The following is a 22,500-nucleotide window of genomic DNA, read 5'->3' on the forward strand; positions in this document are numbered from 1 at the left end:
TAAGATAGATAGAAATATAGATAGATAGATAGATAGACGGACGGACGGACGGACGGATGGATGGATAGATAGATAGATGAATATATATATGTATGGATGGATGGATTGATATATAGATAGATAGATAGATGGATGCATAAACAAATAGATACAAAGACAGACAGACAGACGGACAGATAGATACATACATAGATAGATAGACATATAGATAGATGGATGGATGGAAAGATAGATAGATAGATAGAGATAGACAGACAGACAGACAGACAGAGAGATAGATAGATATATAGATAGATAGATAGACATAGATAGATAGATAGATAGACATAGACAGACAGACAGACAGACAGACAGACAGACAGACAGACAGACAGACAGACAGACAGACAGACAGACAGACAGATAGATAGATAGATGGAGATAGGACAGATAGAGAGATAGATGGAGATAGACAGATTGATAGATAGAGAGGCAACACTCACCATTATTAAAAAAATTAAAAATTAATGAATTATTAAACTGATTAGAACTACCAGTGAAGTCATTCTTTTCCTTTTTCAAATACATATACATATATATATATATATATATATATATATATATATATATATATATATATATATATATGGATCTATCTCAGATCTCTCTCTCTCTCTATATATATATATATGTATATATATATATATATATATATATATATATATATATATATATATATATATATATATACATATATATATATATATATATACATACATATGTACACAAAAATGTTACATTCTTATACATACATAGATGCATATGTATGTGTGCGAGTGTGTGTGTATATATATATATAGATGTATGTGTATATATCTATACACATACATGTGTGTGAATGTATATTATATGTATGTATTATATATAATATAATTATTATAATGTTATATATATATATATATCAATATGTTATATATTATATATATATATATATATACAGATGTATATATATATATATCACACAAACCAACTTTCTTATGATATATATATATGTATATGCATATATGTATATGCATATATGTATATATAGTGTGTGTTGTAATATATATAACATATATATATATATATTATATATATATATATATACACCACACGTGTACATGCATACGTCTGTATGCATGCAAGCATGTGCACACACACGCACATGGAGTTTATATACCCACGTCTATGTGGGTGTATATACGTGACGTATATATATATATATATATGCAACAAAACGAGTTGCCTTAAGGTGAACCTCCCCTATTGAATGTGAGATCTTCCTTCTCCCCACCCCTTCTTCCTTCCCTTTATAAACGTAGCCGAAGAAACGCACTTGGTGACCCAGTGAAATGGAGATATCCATTACACACACACACACACACACACACACACACACACACAGAGAAACATATGTAGCTACAGAGATGCACACCCTACATATACATACACAAATACACCATGCACAATGTAGATACACACACACACATACATACACACAATCACATATATACATGCGCAGGAGTGGCTGTGTGGTAAGTAGCTTGCTAACCAACCACATGGTTCCGGGTTCAGTCCCATTGCGTGGCACCTTGGGCAAGTGTCTTCTGCTATAGCCCTGGGCCGACCAGTGCCTTGTGAGTGGATTTGGTAGATGGAAACTGAAAGAAGCTCGTCGTATGTGTGTGTATGCTTGTGTGTCTGTGTTTGACTGTGGCAATGCTGGAGCACCGCCGTGTGGTAAGTAGCTTGCTAACCAACCACATGGTTCTGGGTTCAGTCCCACTGCATGGCATCTTGGGCAAGTGTCTTCTGCTATAGCCCTGGGCCGACCAATGCCTTGTGAGTGGATTTGGTAGGCGGAAACTGAAAGAAGCCTGTCGTATATCTGTATATAATAAAAATAAAACATTGTGTACATTGCTCAGGTGCACTACAACTCCGAAACTACACCTGATTATAAATCAGGTGTAGTTTCGGCGGATTTCGGAAAGCATGAGGGCTTTAAAGGATGCAGTGTCATGGCAGTCATATATATATATATGTATGTGTGTGTATATGTTTGTGTCTGTGTTTGTCCCCCTAGCATTGCTTGACAACTGATGCTGGTGTGTTTACGTCCCCATCACTTAGCGGTTCGGCAAAAGAGACCGATAGAATAAGTACTGGGCTTACAAATAAGTCCCGGGGTCGTGTTGCTCGACTAAAGGCAGTGCTCCAGCATGGCCGCAGTCAAATGACTGAAACAAGTAAAAGAGTAAAATGAGTATGTACATGTATACAAATCGTTTACTTGTTTCAGTCATTAGACAGTGGCCTTGCTGGAGCACTGCTTTGAAGAATTTCTAATTGAATGAATCAACCCTAATGTGTTTTTTATTTTTTTAAGCCTGATATTTATTCTTAATTCTTTACTACCCACAAGGGGCTAAACATAGAGGGGACAAACAAGGACAGACAAACGGATTAAGTCGATTATATCGACCCCAGTGCGTAACTAGTACTTATTTAATTGATCCCGAAAGGATGAAAGGCAAAGTTGACCTTGGCGGAATTTGAACTCAGAACGTAATGGCAGACAAAATTCTTTACTCCCCACAAGGGGCTAAACACAGAGAGTACAAACAAGGACAGACAAACGGATTAAGTCGATTATATCGACCCCAGTGTGTAACTGGTACTTATTTAATTGACCCTGAAAGGATGAAAGGCAAAGTCGACCTCGGCGGAATTTGAACTCGGAACGTAATGGCAAACGAAATACTGCTAAGCATTTTGCCCAGCATACTAACGATTCTGCCAGCTTGCCACCTTGATACTTATTCTATCAATCTCATTTGCTGAACGGCTAAGTTAAAGGGACAGAGACACACCAATACCATTTGTCAAGTGGTGGTAGGGAGGACAAACACAGACACACGCAGAGTTTCACCCACACACTTTCTTGTCCAAGATGCCATACAGTGGAACTGAACCTGGAACCATGTGGTTGGGAAGCAAGCTACTTACCACACAACCAAGGCATACATACACACACACACACATACTTATACGATGGGCTTCTTTCAGTTTCCATCTACCATGTCCTTCAGGGCTTTGGTTTGCCAAGGCTATAGTAGAAGACATTGATCAAGGTGCCATGCAAGGGACTGAACCCAGAACCATGTGGTTGGTAAGCAAGCTACTTACCACCACAACCAAGGCATACATACACACCACACACACATACTTATACGATGGGCTTTTTCAGTTTCCATCTACCATGTCCTCTGAAGGATTTGGTTGCCCAAGGCTATAGCAGAAGACATTGCTCAAGGTGCCATGCAATGGGACTGAACCCAGAACCATGTGGTTGGTAAGCAAACTACTTACCACACAACCAAGGCATACATACACACACACACATACTTATACGATGGGCTTCTTTCAGTTTCCATCTACCATGTCCTCTGAGGGCTTTGGTTGCCCAAGGCTATAGCAGAAGACATTTGCTCAAGGTGCCATGCAATGGGACTGAACCCAGAACCATGTGGTTGGTAAGCAAGCTACTTACCACACAACCAAGGCATACATACACACACACACATACTTATACGATGGGCTTCTTTCAGTTTCCATCTACCATGTCCTCTGAGGGCTTTGGTTGCCCAAGGCTATAGCAGAAGACATTTGCTCAAGGTGCCATGCAATGGACTGAACCAGAACCATGTGGTTGGTAAGCAAGCTACTTACCACACAACCAAGGCATACATACACACACACACACACACACATATATACTTATATGATGGGCTTCTTTCAGTTTCCATCTACCATGTCCTCTCAAGGCTTTGGTTGCCCAAGGCTATAGTAGAAGACATTTGCTCAAGGTGCCATGCAATGGGACTGAACCCAGAACCATGTGGTTGGTAAGCAAGCTACTTACCACACAACCAAGGCATACATACACACACACACATACTTATACGATGGGCTTCTTTCAGTTTCCATCTACCATGTCCTCTGAGGGCTTTGGTTGCCCAAGGCTATAGCAGAAGACATTTGCTCAAGGTGCCATGCAATGGGACTGAACCCAGAACCATGTGGTTGGTAAGCAAGCTACTTACCACACAACCAAGGCATACATACACACACACACATACTTATACGATGGGCTTCTTTCAGTTTCCATCTACCATGTCCTCTCAAGGATTTGGTTGCCCAAGGCTATAGCAGAAGACATTTGCTCAAGGTGCCATGCAATGGGACTGAACCCAGAACCATGTGGTTGGTAAGCAAGCTACTTACCACACAACCAAGGCATACATACATACACACACACACACACACACACATATACTTATACGATGGGCTTCTTTCAGTTTCCATCTACCATGTCCTCTCTAGGCTTTGGTTGCCCAAGGCTATATAGTAGAAGACATTTGCTCAAGGTGCCATGCAATGGGACTGAACCCAGAACCATATGGTTGGGAAGCAAGCTTCTTACCAGACAGAAACACAGACAGACAAACAGACAGACAGACAGGTATATGCAGGTTGTTCATAAATTATCTTTACAGCTTCAACAATTTAATTATTAAAGTTGAAAGCCATCAATCAATTTCTTAGCAAACAATGGCGCCCACGTAGAAGTGTTATGATGTTTCTAATAAAACTTTTATTGTTTGCCAATGTTTCCCAATAAACTTAGCTGAGTTATTCAGTTTCCTTTCACTGTTTTCTGACTTTTTTTTTTCAAATTGTAAAGTTTATTTATGGACACCCTGTGTCTCTTAGCTTAATGGTCAGGGCCTCTTAGATTAACGATTGGCGGGGGCCTCTTAGATTAACGATTGGAGGGCCTCTTAGCTTAATGGTCAGGGGCTTCTTAGATTAATGATCGGAGGCCTCTTAGATTAATGATCAGGGGCTTCTTAGCTTAATAATCAGGGGCCTCTTAGCTTAATAATCAGGGGCCTCTTAGATTAACGATTGGAGGGCCTCTTAGATTAATGGTCAGGGGCTTCTTAGATTAATGATCGGGGGCCTCTTAGATTAATGATCAGGGGCTTCTTAGCTTAATAATCAGGGGCCTCTTAGCTTAATAATCAGGGGCCTCTTAGATTAATGGTCAGGGGCCTCTTAGATTAATGATAGGGGGGGCCTCTTAGATTAATGATCAGGGGCCTCTTAGATTAATGATAGGGGGGGCCTCTTAGATTAATGATCAGGGGCCTCTTAGATTAATGGTCAGGGGCCTCTTAGATTAATGATCAGGGGCCTCTTAGATTAATGATAGGGGGGGGCCTCTTAGATTAATGATCAGGGGCCTCTTAGATTAATGGTCAGGGACCTCTTAGATTACTGATCAGGGGCCTCTTAGATTAATGATAGGGGGGGGCCTCTTAGATTAATGATCGGGGGCCTCTTAGATTAATGATAGGGGGGGCCTCTTAGATTAATGATCAGGGGCCTCTTAGATTAATGGTCAGGGGCCTCTTAGATTAATGATCAGGGGCCTCTTAGATTAATGATAGGGGGGGCCTCTTAGATTAATGATCAGGGGCCTCTTAGATTAATGGTCAGGGGCCTCTTAGATTAATGATCAGGGGCCTCTTAGATTAATGATAGGGGGGCCTCTTAGATTAATGATAGGGGGGACCTCTTAGATTAATGATCAGGGGCCTCTTAGATTAATGATAGGGGGGGCCTCTTAGATTAATGATCAGGGGCCTCTTAGATTAATGATAGGGGCCTCTTAGATTAATGATCAGGGGCCTCTTAGCTTAATGATCAGGGGCATCATAGCTTAATGGTCAGGGGTGTCTCAGCTTAATGCTACAGAGCACTCAGCCGGAATTTGAGAGGCACAGGGTCCAATTCTCAAAAGAGGTTTGCTGGTAATTTTTTTCCATCTCCTAAAGGCTATTTACCTGTTTTTCTAAGCATTCAAGAATTCCTTTATTTTCTATAGAATACTGACACACTCGTCATCACCATCATCATCGTTTAATGTCTGCTCTCCATGCTGGGCATGGGTTGGACAGTTTTACATGGAGCTGGCCATTAGGCAGCTGTCCAGACTCCAGCTGGTCTGGTTTCTATGGCTGGATGCCAACCACTTAGCAGAGTGTGCTGGGTGCTTTTTATGTGCCACCAGCACCTAAAAGAACTAGGCTCAAAGTGTGGAAAACAGGGATTTTATTTAGCTTGACATGTCTATCAAGTACAGCAAATCACCACATCTCCCAGTCCCCTGTCATTTCCTCATTGAGACCCAGTGTCTAAAGATCCTTTATTAACATGTCTTATCAAGTACAGCAAATCACCACATCTCCCAGTCCCCTGTCATTTCCTCATTGAGACCCAGTGTCTAAAGATCCTTTTTTAACAGGTCTTATCAAGTACAGGCAATCAACACATCTCCCAGTCCCCTGTCATTCCTCCTCTTGAGACCCAGTGTCTAAAGATCCTTTTTTAACAGGTCTTATCAAGTACAAGCAAACACCACATCTCCCAGTCCCCTGTCATTTCCTCATTGAAACCCAGTGTCTAAAGATCCTTTATTAACATTTCTTATCAAGTACAGCAAATCACCACATCTCCCAGTCCCCTGTCATTTCCTCATTGAGACCCAGTGTCTAAAGATCCTTTTTTAACAGGTCTTATTATCAGTACAGCAAATCACCACATCTCCCAGTCCCCTGTCATTTCCTCATTGAGACCCAGTGTCTAAAGATCCTTTCTTAACATGTCTTATCAAGTACAGCAATCACCACATCTCCCATCCCCCTGTCATTTCCTCATTGAGACCCAGTGTCTAAAGATCCTTTTTTAACAGGTCTTATCAAGTACAGCAAATCACCACATCTCCCAGTCCCCTGTCATTTCCTCATTGAGACCCAGTGTCTAAAGATCCTTTTTTAACATGTCTTATCAAGTACAGCAAATCACCACATCTCCCAGTCCCCTGTCATTTCCTCATTGAGACCCAGTGTCTAAAGATCCTTTCTTAACATGTCTTATCAAGTACAGCAAATCACCACATCTCCCAGTCCCCTGTCATTTCCTCATTGAGACCCAGTGTCTAAAGATCCTTTCTTAACATGTCTTATCAAGTACAGCAAATCACCACATCTCCCAGTCCCCTGTCATTTCCTCATTGAGACCCAGTGTCTAAAGATCCTTTCTTAACATGTCTTATCAAGTACAGCAAATCACCACATCTCCCAGTCCCCTGTCATTTCCTCATTGAGACCCAGTGTCTAAAGATCCTTTCTTAACATGTCTTATCAAGTACAGCAAATCACCACATCTCCCAGTCCCCTGTCATTTCCTCATTGAGACCCAGTGTCTAAAGATCCTTTTTTAACATGTCTTATCAAGTACAGCAAATCGACACATCTCCTGGTCCTTTGTCATTTACTCAGTGAGCCTCAGCGTCTGAAGATCCTTTCTCACCACTTCATCCCACGTCTTCTTGGGTCTACACCTTCCACAAGTACCCTCCAAAATTAGCGCTTGGCACTTCTTTACACACCTGTCTTCATTCATACGCATCACACGGCCACACAAGCACAGTCTTCTCTCTTGCATGTTTACATATTTGGATTTTTCCAGATGATTTTTAGCAATTTTTATCTCCATGTTATATCATTAATTTGATACAACTTGTTGCCAAACTTTGCTAGCTTGCTTACCAACCACATGGTTCCGGGTTCAGTGTCTTCTACTATAGCCTCGGGCAAGTGTCTTCTACTATAGCCTCGGGCTGACCAAAGCCTTGTGAGTGGATTTGGTACATGGAAACTGAAAGAAGCCCATCGTATATATGTATATGTATATATGTGTGTGATGATAGATAGATAGATAGATAGATAGATAGATAGATAGATAGATAGATAGATAGACAGACAGATAGACAGATAGATAGACAGAGAGACAGATAGATAGACAGGTAGATAGACAGATAGATATATATAGGTAGGTAGATGGATATACATAGATAGGTAACAGACAGACAGACAGACAGATAGACAGATAGATAGATAGACAGACAGACAGACAGAGATAAAGAAGGACAGATAGATAGATCAACAGACAGACAGGTAAGGAGGATTGATTGAAGGTGAGTAGATAAATGGGTAAGGTAGACAGGTAAACAAAAACATATATATACATAAGTAGATAAAAGGTAAACATGAAGATACAAAGCTAAATCAATAGACAGACAGACAGACGAAGATATATCTATGATACATCTGTGTGTGTGTGTGTGTGTGTCTGTGTGCTCGTATGTATATATATATATCTCTTTTTTACTCTCTTTCCTTTTACTTGTTTCAGTCATTTGACTGCGGCCATGCTGGAGCACCACCTTTAGTCGAGCAAATCGACCCCGGGACTTATTCTTTGTAAGCCCAGTACTTATTCTATCATCTCTCTTTTGCCGAACCGCTAAGTGACAGGGACGTAAACCACCAGCATCGGTTGTCAAGCAATGCTAGGGGACAAACACAGACACACAACACACACATATATATATATATATATACGACAGGCTTCTTTCAGTTTCCGTCTACCAAATCCACTCACAAGGCATTGGTCGCCCGAGGCTATAGTAGAAGACACCTTGCCCAAGATGCCACGCAGTGGGACTGAACCCGAACCATGAGGTTGGTTAGCAAGCTACTTACCACACACGCCACTCCTGCACCTATATATATATATATATATATATATATATATATATATATATATATACTATATAATATAAATATTAGGGATAAATCCAAATTTACAGGGAAAAATCAGATTTAGGATTGAATCCATTTTATAGTAAAATATTATATTATATAAATTAGAGACAAAACCACTATTAGGCAAATCAAACAAAGAAAGACTTAAGCCAATACATAAATTAATTTATATAAATTTAGAAATTTAACAATTATAAATAACCACTACGATCGTTTCATGTCTTATTTCAGCACATCTTTGAGACATTCTTCAGGTGGTTTCAGAATATTCTTGGCGAGTTTTAAACAATGAACTCATTGTTTAAAACATGCCAAGAATATTCTGAAACCACCTGAAGAATGTCTACTACTCATAGATTTGATGACTGAAGACACGAAACGATCGTAGTGGATATTAATAATTGTTACATTTCTAAATAATATAAATTAATTTATGTATTGGCTTAAGTTTTTCTTTGTTTGATTTGCATAATAGTGGTTTTGTCTCTAATTTATTATAATATATATATATATATATATATATACACAAACACACATAATTAGACAGATATGTAGATTGATAACAGACCTTTGCAATTAATGGATAAATTATTAAAATATATAGATGTTCCTGTGTGTGGCGGCAACACAGATATACATACACATACACACACACACACACACACACAGAGTAGGTGTAGGAGTACATATGCGTGTCAATAACTACATTCATATATATATATATATATATATATATTATATATATATTATATATATAAAGTTAATCCAAACAAGAAGCACAAAAAAACACAACAACGCGAGGACGTGGAAACAAATAGTATTATTGGACTCTCAGGAAAAAGGAGGTGTTTTAACGTTTCGAGCGAAGCTCTTCGTCGGACATAGGAGAAGGAAGATCTAGAGAAGGGAAGACAGAGGGATAAAAATCGCCAATGATATATACATATGCGCGTATGTGTGTACTTGTGTGTGTATGTAAAGTTCCATATTCACTGTGTTTATATCGACCTGTCTGTATGCCAGTGTGTAAACCTATGCACATACATGCGCAGGAGTGGCTGTGTGGTAAGTAGCTTGCTAGCCAACCACATGGTTCCGGGTTCAGTCCCACTGTGTGGCATCTTGGGCAAGTGTCTTCTGCTATAGCTCTGGGCCGACCAATGCCTTGTGAGTGGATTTGGTAGACGGAAACTGAAAGAAGCCTGTCGTATATGTGTATATATATATATAGTGTATGTGTGTGTGTGTGTCTGTGTTTGTCCCTCTAGCATTGCTTGACAACCGATGCTGGTGTGTTTAGGTCTCTGTCAATTAGTGGTTCAGCAAAAGAGACCGATAGAATAAGTACTGGGCTTACAAAAGAATAAGTCCCGGGGTCGATTGCTCGACTAAATGCGGTGCTCCAGCATGGCCGCAGTCAAATGACTGAAACAAGTAAAAGAGTAAAAGAGTGTGTGTGTGTTGTGTGTGTGTGTTTGTGGTGTGTACACATGCGTATATATACATGTATGTACATATATTTACATGCCTGTGCTTGCGTATATACATTTATAAACATAGATCAGTATATATATAGCACAAACAGTATGTGGACACATGCTCATATATTTGTATGTAGATATATGTATATATATACAAACATCTAAGTATGGAGATGTGCATGCCTACGTATATATGTATGTACATACATACATACGTACATAAATAGAACCTCAATGTATGGACACACATATATACTTGTACTTATGTATATCTATACATACATATATTTGCATGTTATATATATATATATATATTATATATATATATATATATGTATATACACACATCCATACATCTATTTATATGTGTATATATTCATAAATATATATGGATGTACATAGATATATATGTATATGTATATACATATGTATGTGTATATATGTTTGTGTATATGTGTGTGAGTGTGTGTGTGTATATATACATATATACATTTATATACATGTATATACACAGGTATATATACATGTATGTACACGCATATATCTATATAATATATATATTTATGTACGTGTAATATATCTATATATACGTGTGTGTGTGTGTGTGTATATATATATATACGTATAAGTAAATGCATGTATGTACACAAACACACACACATATACATATATATATATACATCTAGATAATATATACATATATATATATTATACATATATATTATATATACACATATATATATATACCCATATACATATATATATATTATATCATATATATATATATATACATATATATATACACATACATATATATATACACATATATATATATACACATATATATACATATATACATATATATACATTATATATATATACACATATATATACATATATACATATATATACATATATATATATATATACATATATATATATATATATATTTGTGTATATACATGTATGTACGTACACATATTTACATTTACAGATATATACACACACAGACACACACACACACACACCCAAACAGACACAAAAGTCTTTGTGCTATAAACACACAAAAGCTGAAACAAGCGAAGTTTACATCCTGCCACAATGGACATAAAAGCAGCGAACAGTGTGCAACAGGATGTTGCTTAACTGCCCCTGGCAACCATCACCTCCGCATCACGGCGGCGCTAGTGGTGGTGGTGGTGGTGGTGGCGACGGCGGCAGCAGCACCAGCAGCGGCGGTGGTGATGGTGGTGGAGGTGGTGACAGTGGTGGTGGTGGTTACAGTGGTGGTGGTGGCGGTGGTGACGGTGGCGGTGGTGGTGGTGACGGTGGTGGTGGTGACTGTGGTAGTGGTGGTGATGGTGGTGGCGGTGCCAGTGGTGACGGTGGTGGAGGTGGTAACGGTAGTGGTGGTGGTGGTGGTGGTGGTGGTGACGGTGGTGGTGGTGCCGGTGGTGGTGGTGGTGGGGGGGGGGGGGTGGCGACGGCGGCGACGGCGGCAGCAGCACCAGCAGCGGCGGTGGTGATGGTGGTGGAGGTGGTGACGGTGGTGGTGGTGGTGGTGGTGGTGACGGTGGTGGTGGTGCCGGTGGTGGTGGTGGTGGTGGTGGCGACGGCGGCAGCAGCAGCACCAGCAGCAGCAGCGGTGGTGGTGGTGGTGGTGGTGGTGGTGGGTTGCCATACTGACACACCTGACCGCCAACTGACCGATAATGACTGGACTCCATTAGCGATTGGAAGCTTTGTGGGAAAAAAAAAAGGGGATGGGGGGGGGCAAAATCAAACAAAAAATAAATAAAGAAATCAGAGACATCCAGCGACATCAGATCAATAACAGATTGCATTGAAGCTTGGAGACAGATGCAGTTTATACTGCACAAAACACGTCGCGTACACAAGCATGCACACACAGACACACACACACACTATATATATATATATATATACTCTCTTTTAGTCTTTTACTTGTTTCAGTCAGTTGACTGCGGCCATGCTGGAGCACCGCCTTTAGTCGAGCAACTCGACCCCGGGACTTATTCTTTTTTGTAAGCCCAGTACTTATTCTATCGGTCTCTTTTTGCCGAACCGCCAAGTGACGGGGACGTAAACACACCAGCATCGGTTGTCAAGCAATGCTAGGGAGACAAACACAGACACACACACACATATATATATATACATATACATATATACGATGGGCTTCTTTCAGTTTCCGTCTACCAAATCCACTCACAAGGCATTGGTCGGCCCGAGGCTATAGCAGAAGACTATATATATATATATATATATATATATATATATATATATATACGATAGGCTTCTTTCAGTTTCCGTCTACCAAATCCACTCACAAGGCTTTTGGTTGGCTCGAGGCTATAGCAGAAGACACTTGCCCAAGGTGCCACGCAGTGGGACTGAACCCGGAACCATGTGGCTGGTAAGCAAGCTACATACCACACAGCCACTCCTGCGCCTATATACACAGCCACTCAAAGACCGTGGCCATGCTGGAGCACTGCCATTGTAATCACCTTTCCACTTTCCACCTTTGTCGGAGCGGCTTTTGGTGAAGGATGGAGTTCGATGCTACTGCCCTCTTTTGAGTTTCTTGCTTAGATATTGGCTCATCCGGGATCTCGGCAAGCCAGAGGTCAAGTTCCCGTTTGAAAACGTCTACGTCCACTCCATAGAGGCTCCTCAGGTGCTTCGGCAGATAGTTAAACAGCTGTGGCTGTGTGGTAAGAAGTCTGTGTCCCAACCACATCGTTCTGGGTTCGGTCCCACTGTGTAGCACCTTGGGCAAGTGTCTTCTACTATAGCCTTGGGCCAACCAAAACCTTGTGAGTGGATTTGGTAGACGGAAACTGAAAGAAGCCCATCTGTGTTTGCTACCCACCATCAGTTGTCCAACGATAGTGATGTTTGTGTCCCTGTGACTTAGCAGTTCGGCAGAATAAGTACTAGGATTATGAATAATAAGTCCCGGGGTCAATTTGTTCAGCTACAATTCTGTACATGTCAAGGCAATTGGCTGATCCCTCATTATAATTATGTTTATAATTATAGAATAGTGTGTGTGTGTGTGTGTGAGTGTGTGTGTGTGAGTGTGTGTGTGTGAGTGTGTGTGTGTGTGTGTGTGTTTTTTCTGTTTCAGCTCAGAGCTGCGGCCATGCTGAAGCACCGCTGTATATATATATATATATATATATATATATATAAACAATATAATATATTTATGGATATGCATATACATACATACATATATATATATATATATATATATATATATATATATATATATATATATATATATGTATGTATGTATGTTATGCATATCCATAAATATATATATATTTATGGATATGCATATACATACATATATATATATATATATAATATATATATATATATATATATATATATATATCTATGTATGTATGTATGTATATGCATATCCTAAATATTATATATTTGTTTTATATATATATATATATATATATTCAATTAGAAGTTAAATTAGCCTCATTAAGGGATGGTATCATCCAATTAATTACTGGGTTAATACCTAATAATTGTTGTGAACGCTAATATTCATAAAACAATAGGTTTGTATACATAAATGATGGTTTATAATCGTTTGACAGAAAGTAAGGAAATGTCGATATAACATTTAATAAAAATTTATTATCTGCAAAAATCAAACATGGTCTCTTAGAGCTGTTTCAATGATTCTTGCAGATAATAAATTTTTATTAAATGTTATATCGACATTTTCTTACTTTCTTTTGAATAATTATAAACAATGATGTATATATATGTTGGTTGGAAGCACTCCGTCGGTTATACGACGAGGGTTCCGGCTGATCCGATCAACGGAACAGCCTGCTCGTGAAATTAACGTGTAAGTGGCTGAGCACTCCACAGACACGTGCACCCTTAACGTAGTTCTCGGGGATATTCAGCGTGACACAGAGAGTGACAAGGCCGGCCCTTTGAAATACAAGTACAACAGAAACAGGAAGAAAGAGTGAGAGAAAGTTGTGGTGAAAGAGTACAGCAGGGATCACCACCATCCCCTGCCGGAGCATCATGGAGCTTTAGGTGTTTTTGCTCAATAAACACTCACAACAACCGGTCTGGGAATCGAAACCGCGATCCTACGACCGCGAGTCCACTGCCCTACCCACTGGGCCATTGCGCCTCCACATAGAGTGGCAGGAATATGGCTGCAGTGAGCATTCCGAATGCCCGTCGAATCAAAAACAGAATTCCGCGCGCTTTGTTGGCAGCATGGACGCACTGGGCTGAAGGTGAAAAGGAGGAATCCACCAAGATACCCAGGTCCTTTACCTGATCGGTCCTCTCTCAGCAGCAGACGACCCGGCTCGAAATCAAGTTGAGTTGCAGGAGTAGAGCCGACAGGCAGATGACAGCACTTTGACACGTTCAGACACAGGTCCCAATCGTTAGACCACTTCCAATTTGGTGGAGGCATCGACGAAGATCCTCTATACTACCGCGAGGAGCGACCAGTTTGATATCGTCGGCAAATAGAAGGGTGTGTTGCGTGAGGTCGTCGGGCAAGTCATTTATGAAGACTAAGAACAACAAGGGCCCAAGCACTGAACCTTGAGGCACGCCACTGCTCGCACTGGAGACGTCGGACCGCGAACCATTAACTTGAACTTGGAAGGAGCGATCTGAGAGGAAGGCACCAACCCATCGTACAATATCCGGATGGAAACTATATGCTTGAAGCTTGACAAGTAGTAGGCGGTGGTTTACCGAGTCAAAAGCTTTGGCAAAGTCCAATTGTATATATATAGTTCATAGATGAGATCCAGATATTCTGCACATAGAATATACTTAGTAGACCTCAAGAGGTTTAAATTTGAGTGGGTTTAGAAGTAAATGTAAGGATATGCAAGTGAAACAGTTCAATATATAAAGTACTAGCAGCATAGCCCGGCATTGCCCGGGTATGTAAGAGCCCCTGGAGCAGACATGATGCTCGCTGTGAATTTTAAAGAAATTCCTGCCAATTTGAGAAAGATATTGTCGAAAATATGTCATCTTGAATTTGAACGCGATTTCCCAAAATGGCATGATTTTATCGATTTTTTCTGATGGTAAGGTATTGCATGGAAAACTAACATCAGAATTAAGTTTCTTAGGGTAACATTAAGCTTCACCATGAGTTTGGTGAAAATCGATTGCAAGTTGCGAAAACTACAACAGAAAATGTGTTGTAAATAAAAAGCTTAGATTTTCAACCCCATGTCGAATTTATCGATTTTTTTCAGAACTGGGGGAATTTTTCGAAGTTTTCGCTGCGTTACTTTTGAATTATGACATGGGGCTATGTGTGTGTCAAGTTTCATCAGAATCGGTTGAAAGCCGTGGTCAGGGTGAGGGTACAACCTGACAGACACACAGACAGACAAACTGCCGTTTATATATAGAGAGAAGAGATATGAAATACATGAAATGCAAAAAATGTATACATGTACACATATAAAAAGGTCCAACTTACACGGAATACAAATGGTCCATAAGAATGTCTGTAGATTGATTGCATCATACAATGTGACAACTCCCTGTCTTCAGGGAAGAGATCTTACATTTGAGATGTCAAAGGAGAGAATCTACAAACATTGTTATGGACGACTGAGCCTCCTGAAACAGCTGTTGGGTTTGCAGTACTTTTCCCACCACCCCTTTAAATCTCTGTACAGTTTGTACAATCGACTCCAGAGGTTCTCAATAGGGTTCAGGTCAGGTGACTGGCCAGCACGTACTCCTCGCCACCAAAGAGGTATCCCGTACTATCTCAACGTACTTTGCTGCGTTGATGTTGCCTTCGACGGCATAGAGCTGCCCAACACCACTGTAGCTGAACGCCCCTCACACCATCAGAGCACCCCCACCATGCTTCATGGTGAACAAATCAAGGGTGCTAATTAATTTTTGACGGTAGTGTATTGCAGCAGTCCTTCAGTATTGGGCCTGTAATCAGGCCTTTTGCGACACCCTAAAAGACAAGGACTTTTCAGCACTCCCTTGCATATGTATACTCTCTTTTTGCTTGTTTCAGATATTTGACTGTGGTCATGCTGGAGCACCGCCTTTAGTCAAGCAAATCGATCCCAGGACTTATTCTTTGTAAGCCTAGTACTTATTCTATCGGTCTCTTTTGCCAAACCGCTAAGTTACAGGGACATAAACACACCAGCATTGGTTATCAAGTGATGTTAGGAGGAGAAACACAGACATACAAATATATACATACACATACATACATATATATACATATATACGAACGGCTTCTTTCAGTTTCCGTCTACCAAATCCACTCACAAGGCTTTGGTTGGCCCGAGGCTATAGTAGAAGACACTTGCCTAAGGTACCATGCAGTGGGACTGAACCCGGAACCATGTGGTTCGTAAGCAAGCTACTTACCACACAGCCACTGTCCATATGCAAAGCTGTGTGGTATGGAGTCTACTTCCCAACTACATGGCTCTGGGTTCAATCCCACAGGGTGTAACACCATGGGCCAGTGTCTTCAACTAGAGCCTTGGGCCATGGAAAGCCTTGTGAATGGCTTTGATAAATGGAAACTGAAAGAAGCCCGTCATATGTGTGTGTGTGTGTGTGTGTGCGTATTGCCTCAAGGAGACATTTGTTTATGCATTCTGCAAACAACATATCCCGTAATTCTTCAGTTCTGAAGTATGTGGATCGGAGCTGGGGGGAAGGGGGGGGGGAGAAAGGGAGGGGGGGGGTAAATAAAATTTTTCAGCCACTTGTAAGGGTTGGGGACAGGAAGAACATCCGACTGGAGGAGACAGCCTCAGTTAAGTGTCCCCTGGCTTATGTTATCTTAGAAGGAAACAAATAGGGAACAGCTGTGTGTGTGTGTGTGTGTATGCTGATAATACACTTGCATATATGTGTGTATATGTGTGTGTGTGTAGAGCGAGAGAGAAAGAGAGAGAGAAAGGGAGAGTGCACACAAACATATATATATATATATACAATTTAATAAATAAAATATATGCATACATACATACATATATGTACGTACCTACATCTATATGTATATATACATGCATATATATATACATGCATATATATATATGAGTACAGGACACCACAAATAAACGTAGAACACAACGAGAAATGAAAACATATATATATATATATAGACAAATATACATACATACATACATGCGTATGTGCTGCATGAGTGGGTGTATGTAAATACAAATATGAAAACATACATATATACACACGTGTATATAGGCACAAACACATCTACATGTATAGATGTATACACATTCATACACACACACACCACACACACACACACACACACCTATCCATGCAAAAATATATATATATATATATACACACACATACACATATATATAAATATATACACACACACACGTATATACATGCACACACACATATACACACATATATACAAGCACACATACACATACAGACATATACACACACACATATATACACACACACATACACATATATATAAATATATACACACACACATATACACACATGCACACACACACACACATGCACACACATATACACACATATATACAAGCACACATACACATACAGACATATGCACACACACATATATACACACACATACACATATATATATACATATATACACACACACATACACATATATATACATATATATACACACGCATATACACACATGCACATACACACACACACATGTATATACATGCACACACACATATACACACATATATACAAGCACAAATACACATACAGACATATATGCACACATATATACACACATACACATATATATACATATATATATACACATGCACATACACACACACACATGTATATACATGCACACACACATATACACACAGACATATATGCACACACACACATACACATATATATACATATATATACACACACATATACACACATGCACATACACACACACACATATATACATGCACAAATACACATACAGACATATATGCACACACACATATATACACATACACATATATATACATATATATACACATATACACACATGCACATACACACACACACACACACGTATATACATGCACACACACACATACACACACGCGTTTACACACACACACACACTGTAAATTGCCAGTTAAAACATTAAACAGAAACTAAGGAGGTTGTGTCAGCGAGAAACAGGTTTTTGGAATTAATGTTGTTTATACAGGATTGGAGGGGAGGGGGAACAGGGGGGAAGGGGTGGCGGTGGCGGTGGGGGGTGGCGGTGACAGCAACCGGTGTAGTTGTATTGGCGGTAGTGTTGATGGTGGTGTAGAGGCTTTTACTGATGATCATAGAGATGATGGTGGTGGTGTGGGTTGTAGTGATGGAAGTAGTGGTGGCGGTGGTGGTGAGAGTGGTGATGGTATTGGTGGTGGTGGTGGTGGTGGTGGTTGTAGTGATGGAAGTAGTGGTGCTGGTGGAAGCGGTGATGGTATTGGTGGTGGTGGTTGTAGTGATGGAAGTGGTGGTGGTGGGGGTGGTGGGAGTGGTGATGGTATTGGTGGTGGTGGTGGTGGTTGTAGTGATGGAAGTAGTGGTGCTGGTGAAAGTGGTGATGGTGGTGGTGGCTGTAGTGATGGAAGTAGTGGTGGCGGTGGTGGTGAGAGTGGTGATGGTATTGGTGGTGGTGGTGGTGGTTGTAGTGATGGAAGTAGTGGTGGTGGTGGGGGGGTGGTGGGAGTGGTGATGGTGGTGGTGGTTGTAGTGATGGAAGTGGTGGTGGTGGGGGTGGTGGAGTGGTGATGGTATTGGTGGTGGTGGTGGTGGTTGTAGTGATGGAAGTAGTGGTGCTGGTGAAAGTGGTGATGGTGGTGGTGGTGGTTGTAGTGATGGAAGTAGTGGTGGCGGTGGTGGTGAGAGTGGTGATGGTATTGGTGGTGGTGGTGGTGGTTGTAGTGATGGAAGTAGTGGTGGTGGTGGGGGTGGTGGGAGTGGTGATGGTGGTGGTGGTTGTAGTGATTGATGGTCATGGTGATGGTGGTGGTGGTTGTAGTGATGGAAGTAGTGGTGCTGGTGGGAGTGGTGATGGTATTGGTGGTGGGGTAGTTGTAGTGATGGAAGTAGTGGCGGTGTGAGTGGTTGTATAGTGGTGGTGGTGGTGATGGGAGTGGCGATGGTAGTAGCTCATGATTACAACATGGTGGCAGCTGTTTAACCCTAGGTTGGTGCTGATCCAGCAGACCTGTCTATCAGAGGCATCCCAGCCGCAACTGGACACGGCATAGTGCACCTCTGAGTACATCATCTAATGTACCCTTTTGCCTAAATCATGGACACAACCTTAGAAACGTCACGTGATGGTGGCGACCCCTTTCCTCCTCCTCCTCCTCCTCTTCCTCCTCTTCCTCCTGCCCCAACAAATAACGACAGACATCAATTATTGTCATCATCTCTGAGATGATGATGACAGCAATGGTGTGCGGGGAGGTGGGGCAGAGAAAACTGGAAGAAGTGATGATGATGATGATGATGATGACGATGATGATGATGATGGTGTTGGTGGCCACGTTGATGATGCAAGAGATTGGCGGTGGGGGCGGCGGTGGTGGTGGTAAGGATGATGGTACTGGAATTGATTGCAGGGATGCTGGTAATGATCATGTTGACTGCTTGTTGATGACGGTGATGATGAGGATATAGATGATTATTATGATGACGATGGTGGTGGTGGTGGTGGTGGTGGTTTTTATGAAAATGATGGTGATGACAACAATGGATATAATGATGACAATGATGATGACGATGATGGTGGTGGTGATGATACTGATGATGTTGATGATGATGATGACGATGATGATGATGTCAATAATGATATTGATGATGACGATGATGATGGAGGTGATGATGATGATGTCAATGATGATACTGATGATGACGATGATGATGGAGGTGATGATGATGATGACGATGTCAATGATGATGATGATGATGTCAATGATGGTGATGATGATGACGATGGTGGTGGTGATAATGAAAAATAGTGGTGATGAGAATGATGATAGTGTTGGTGATGATTGTGATGACTATGGCATAGATGACGATGACAGAGGTGGTGGTGATCATTATGATGCCGATGGAGATGATGATGATACTGATGGTGGTGACGATGACGGAGATGATGATGATGCTGATGGTAACGACTGGTGGTGGTCGTCGTGATGGTGGTGATGACGACGATGGCAACGATGATCTTGACGATGACGATTCTGCAGCAACTGATGCAGCAGCTGCTGATGATGACAGATGATACTGACGTGGTCTCACATCCTGCCTTCCCGACCCAAACACAGAAAACCCCTTCAAATGTAAACACATCTCCAAACTAAAACAAATATTTTCTCTTCTCTTCAAACACATTTTCAAATCCACCCTCGCCCATCCCCACTGCCCATCCTGGCATTTCACTGCCTCACATTTCCAAAACTTACCTACGCCTTAGCACAGAAAACCATCATCATCATCATCATCATCATATTATTATTATTATTATTATTATTATTAAGGTGGCGAGCTGGCAGAATCGTTAGCACGCTGGCTGAAATGCTTAGTGGTATTTCATCTGTCGCTATGTTCTGAGTTCAAATTCCGCCAAGGTTGACATCCTTTTGGGGTGGATTAAATTAGTACCAGTTACACACTGGGGTCAATTAAATAAATACCAGTTATCCAGTGGGTTTGATTAAATATGTGCCAGTCACACACTGGGGGTCGATGTCACTGAATTAATTCCTTCCCAAAATTTAAGGCCTTGTGCCAATAATAGAAGGGACTATTATTATTGAGTGAGAGAGCAGTTCATGCCACCAAAGTGACACTGAGGTAAAATATACAAAGCCCAGTATAACCATCATGACTACCCGTGTGATAAGGGTACACCAGGCACATGCATCACAACCATATGTGCGCGACATGGTGATCTGATATCAAGATAAAACCAGCACATGACTTTGCAAGTGGGGCCCAGTTAGAATTTTCTTCTGGTCAAATAACCCATCCCACTCAAAAGGTCCCTGAATAAGGGTTGTTTAAGGATGTTGAGCGAAACACCCATGTTTCCAGAGGTGAATTATCCAAACCCTAAAGAATCCCTCTCAACACATGGCTATGATGCTCCCCCACTACTTCTGCTTGTGATCAGAGATGCACATATCGTCAGCCACCAAGGGACATGCTCAACTGGTAACGGTCAAACAACTGACAAGCAAATCTGTGGTATTGAGAAGAATAAGGCGGCGAGTTGGCAGAAACGATAGCACGCCGGATGAAATGCTTAGCGGTATTTCGTCTGCCGTTACGTTTTGAGTTCAAATTCCGCCGAGGTCGACTTTCTCTTTCATCCTTTCGGGGTCGATAAATTAAGTACCAGTTACGCACCAGGGTTGATGTAATCGACTTAATACCTATGTCTGTCCTTGTTTGTCCCCTCTATGTTTAGCCCCTTGTGGATAATAAAGAAATAGGTATTGAGCAGAATATTTGCTGTAGCCCATCTTTTACACCAAGACAAAACAATGTACATGATAACACTTCCAATCAGTTAAGATCAGAAGCCATGAGAGCCACTGCCTGGAACTGCATCAGGGCATTAGCAAATCTGTGGTATTGAGCAGAATATTTGCTGTAGCCCATCTTTTACACCAAGACAAAACAATGTACATGATAACACTTCCAATCAGTTAAGATCAGAAGCCATGAGAGCCACTGCCTGGTACTGCATCAGGGCATTAGCAAATCTGTGGTATTGAGCAGAATATTTGCTGTAGCCCATCTTTTACACCAAGACAAAACAATGTACATGATAACACTTCCAATCAGTTAAGATCAGAAGCCATGAGAGCCACTGTCTGGTACTGCATCAGGGCATTAGCAAATCTGTGGTATTGAGCAGAATATTTGCTGTAGCCCATCTTTTACACCAAGACAAAACAATGTACATGATAACACTTCCAATCAGTTAAGATCAGAAGCCATGAGAGCCACTGCCTGGTACTGCATCAGGGCATTAGCAAATCTGTGGTATTGAGCAGAATATTTGCTGTAGCCCATCTTTTACACCAAGACAAAACAATGTACATGATAACACTTCCAATCAGTTAAGATCAGAAGCCATGAGAGCCACTGTCTGGTACTGTATCAGG

General features: G+C 40.9%; 1 protein-coding gene and 1 long non-coding RNA gene across 2 annotated transcripts in view; one reads left to right on the forward strand and one right to left on the reverse strand.

Moving 5' to 3' along the window:
- The window catches only part of LOC115230083, a gene marked incomplete at its 3' end in the record, with an annotated part of 64,751 nt that overhangs the window by 5,893 nt on the left and 36,358 nt on the right, over nucleotides 1-22,500 (reverse strand). The window lies entirely within an intron of this gene.
- Nucleotides 13,717-22,500, forward strand: part of LOC118761503 — a 12,507-nt gene continuing 3,723 nt past the window's right edge. The window contains exons 1-2 of the long non-coding RNA XR_004997430.1: nucleotides 13,717-13,846; nucleotides 15,866-15,867. This is a non-coding gene — a long non-coding RNA (uncharacterized LOC118761503). The remainder of the gene's footprint in view (nucleotides 13,847-15,865; nucleotides 15,868-22,500) is intronic.

The sequence above is a fragment of the Octopus sinensis genome, unplaced genomic scaffold (genome assembly GCF_006345805.1).
Source record: "Octopus sinensis unplaced genomic scaffold, ASM634580v1 Contig14437, whole genome shotgun sequence".
NCBI lineage: Eukaryota > Metazoa > Mollusca > Cephalopoda > Octopoda > Octopodidae > Octopus > Octopus sinensis.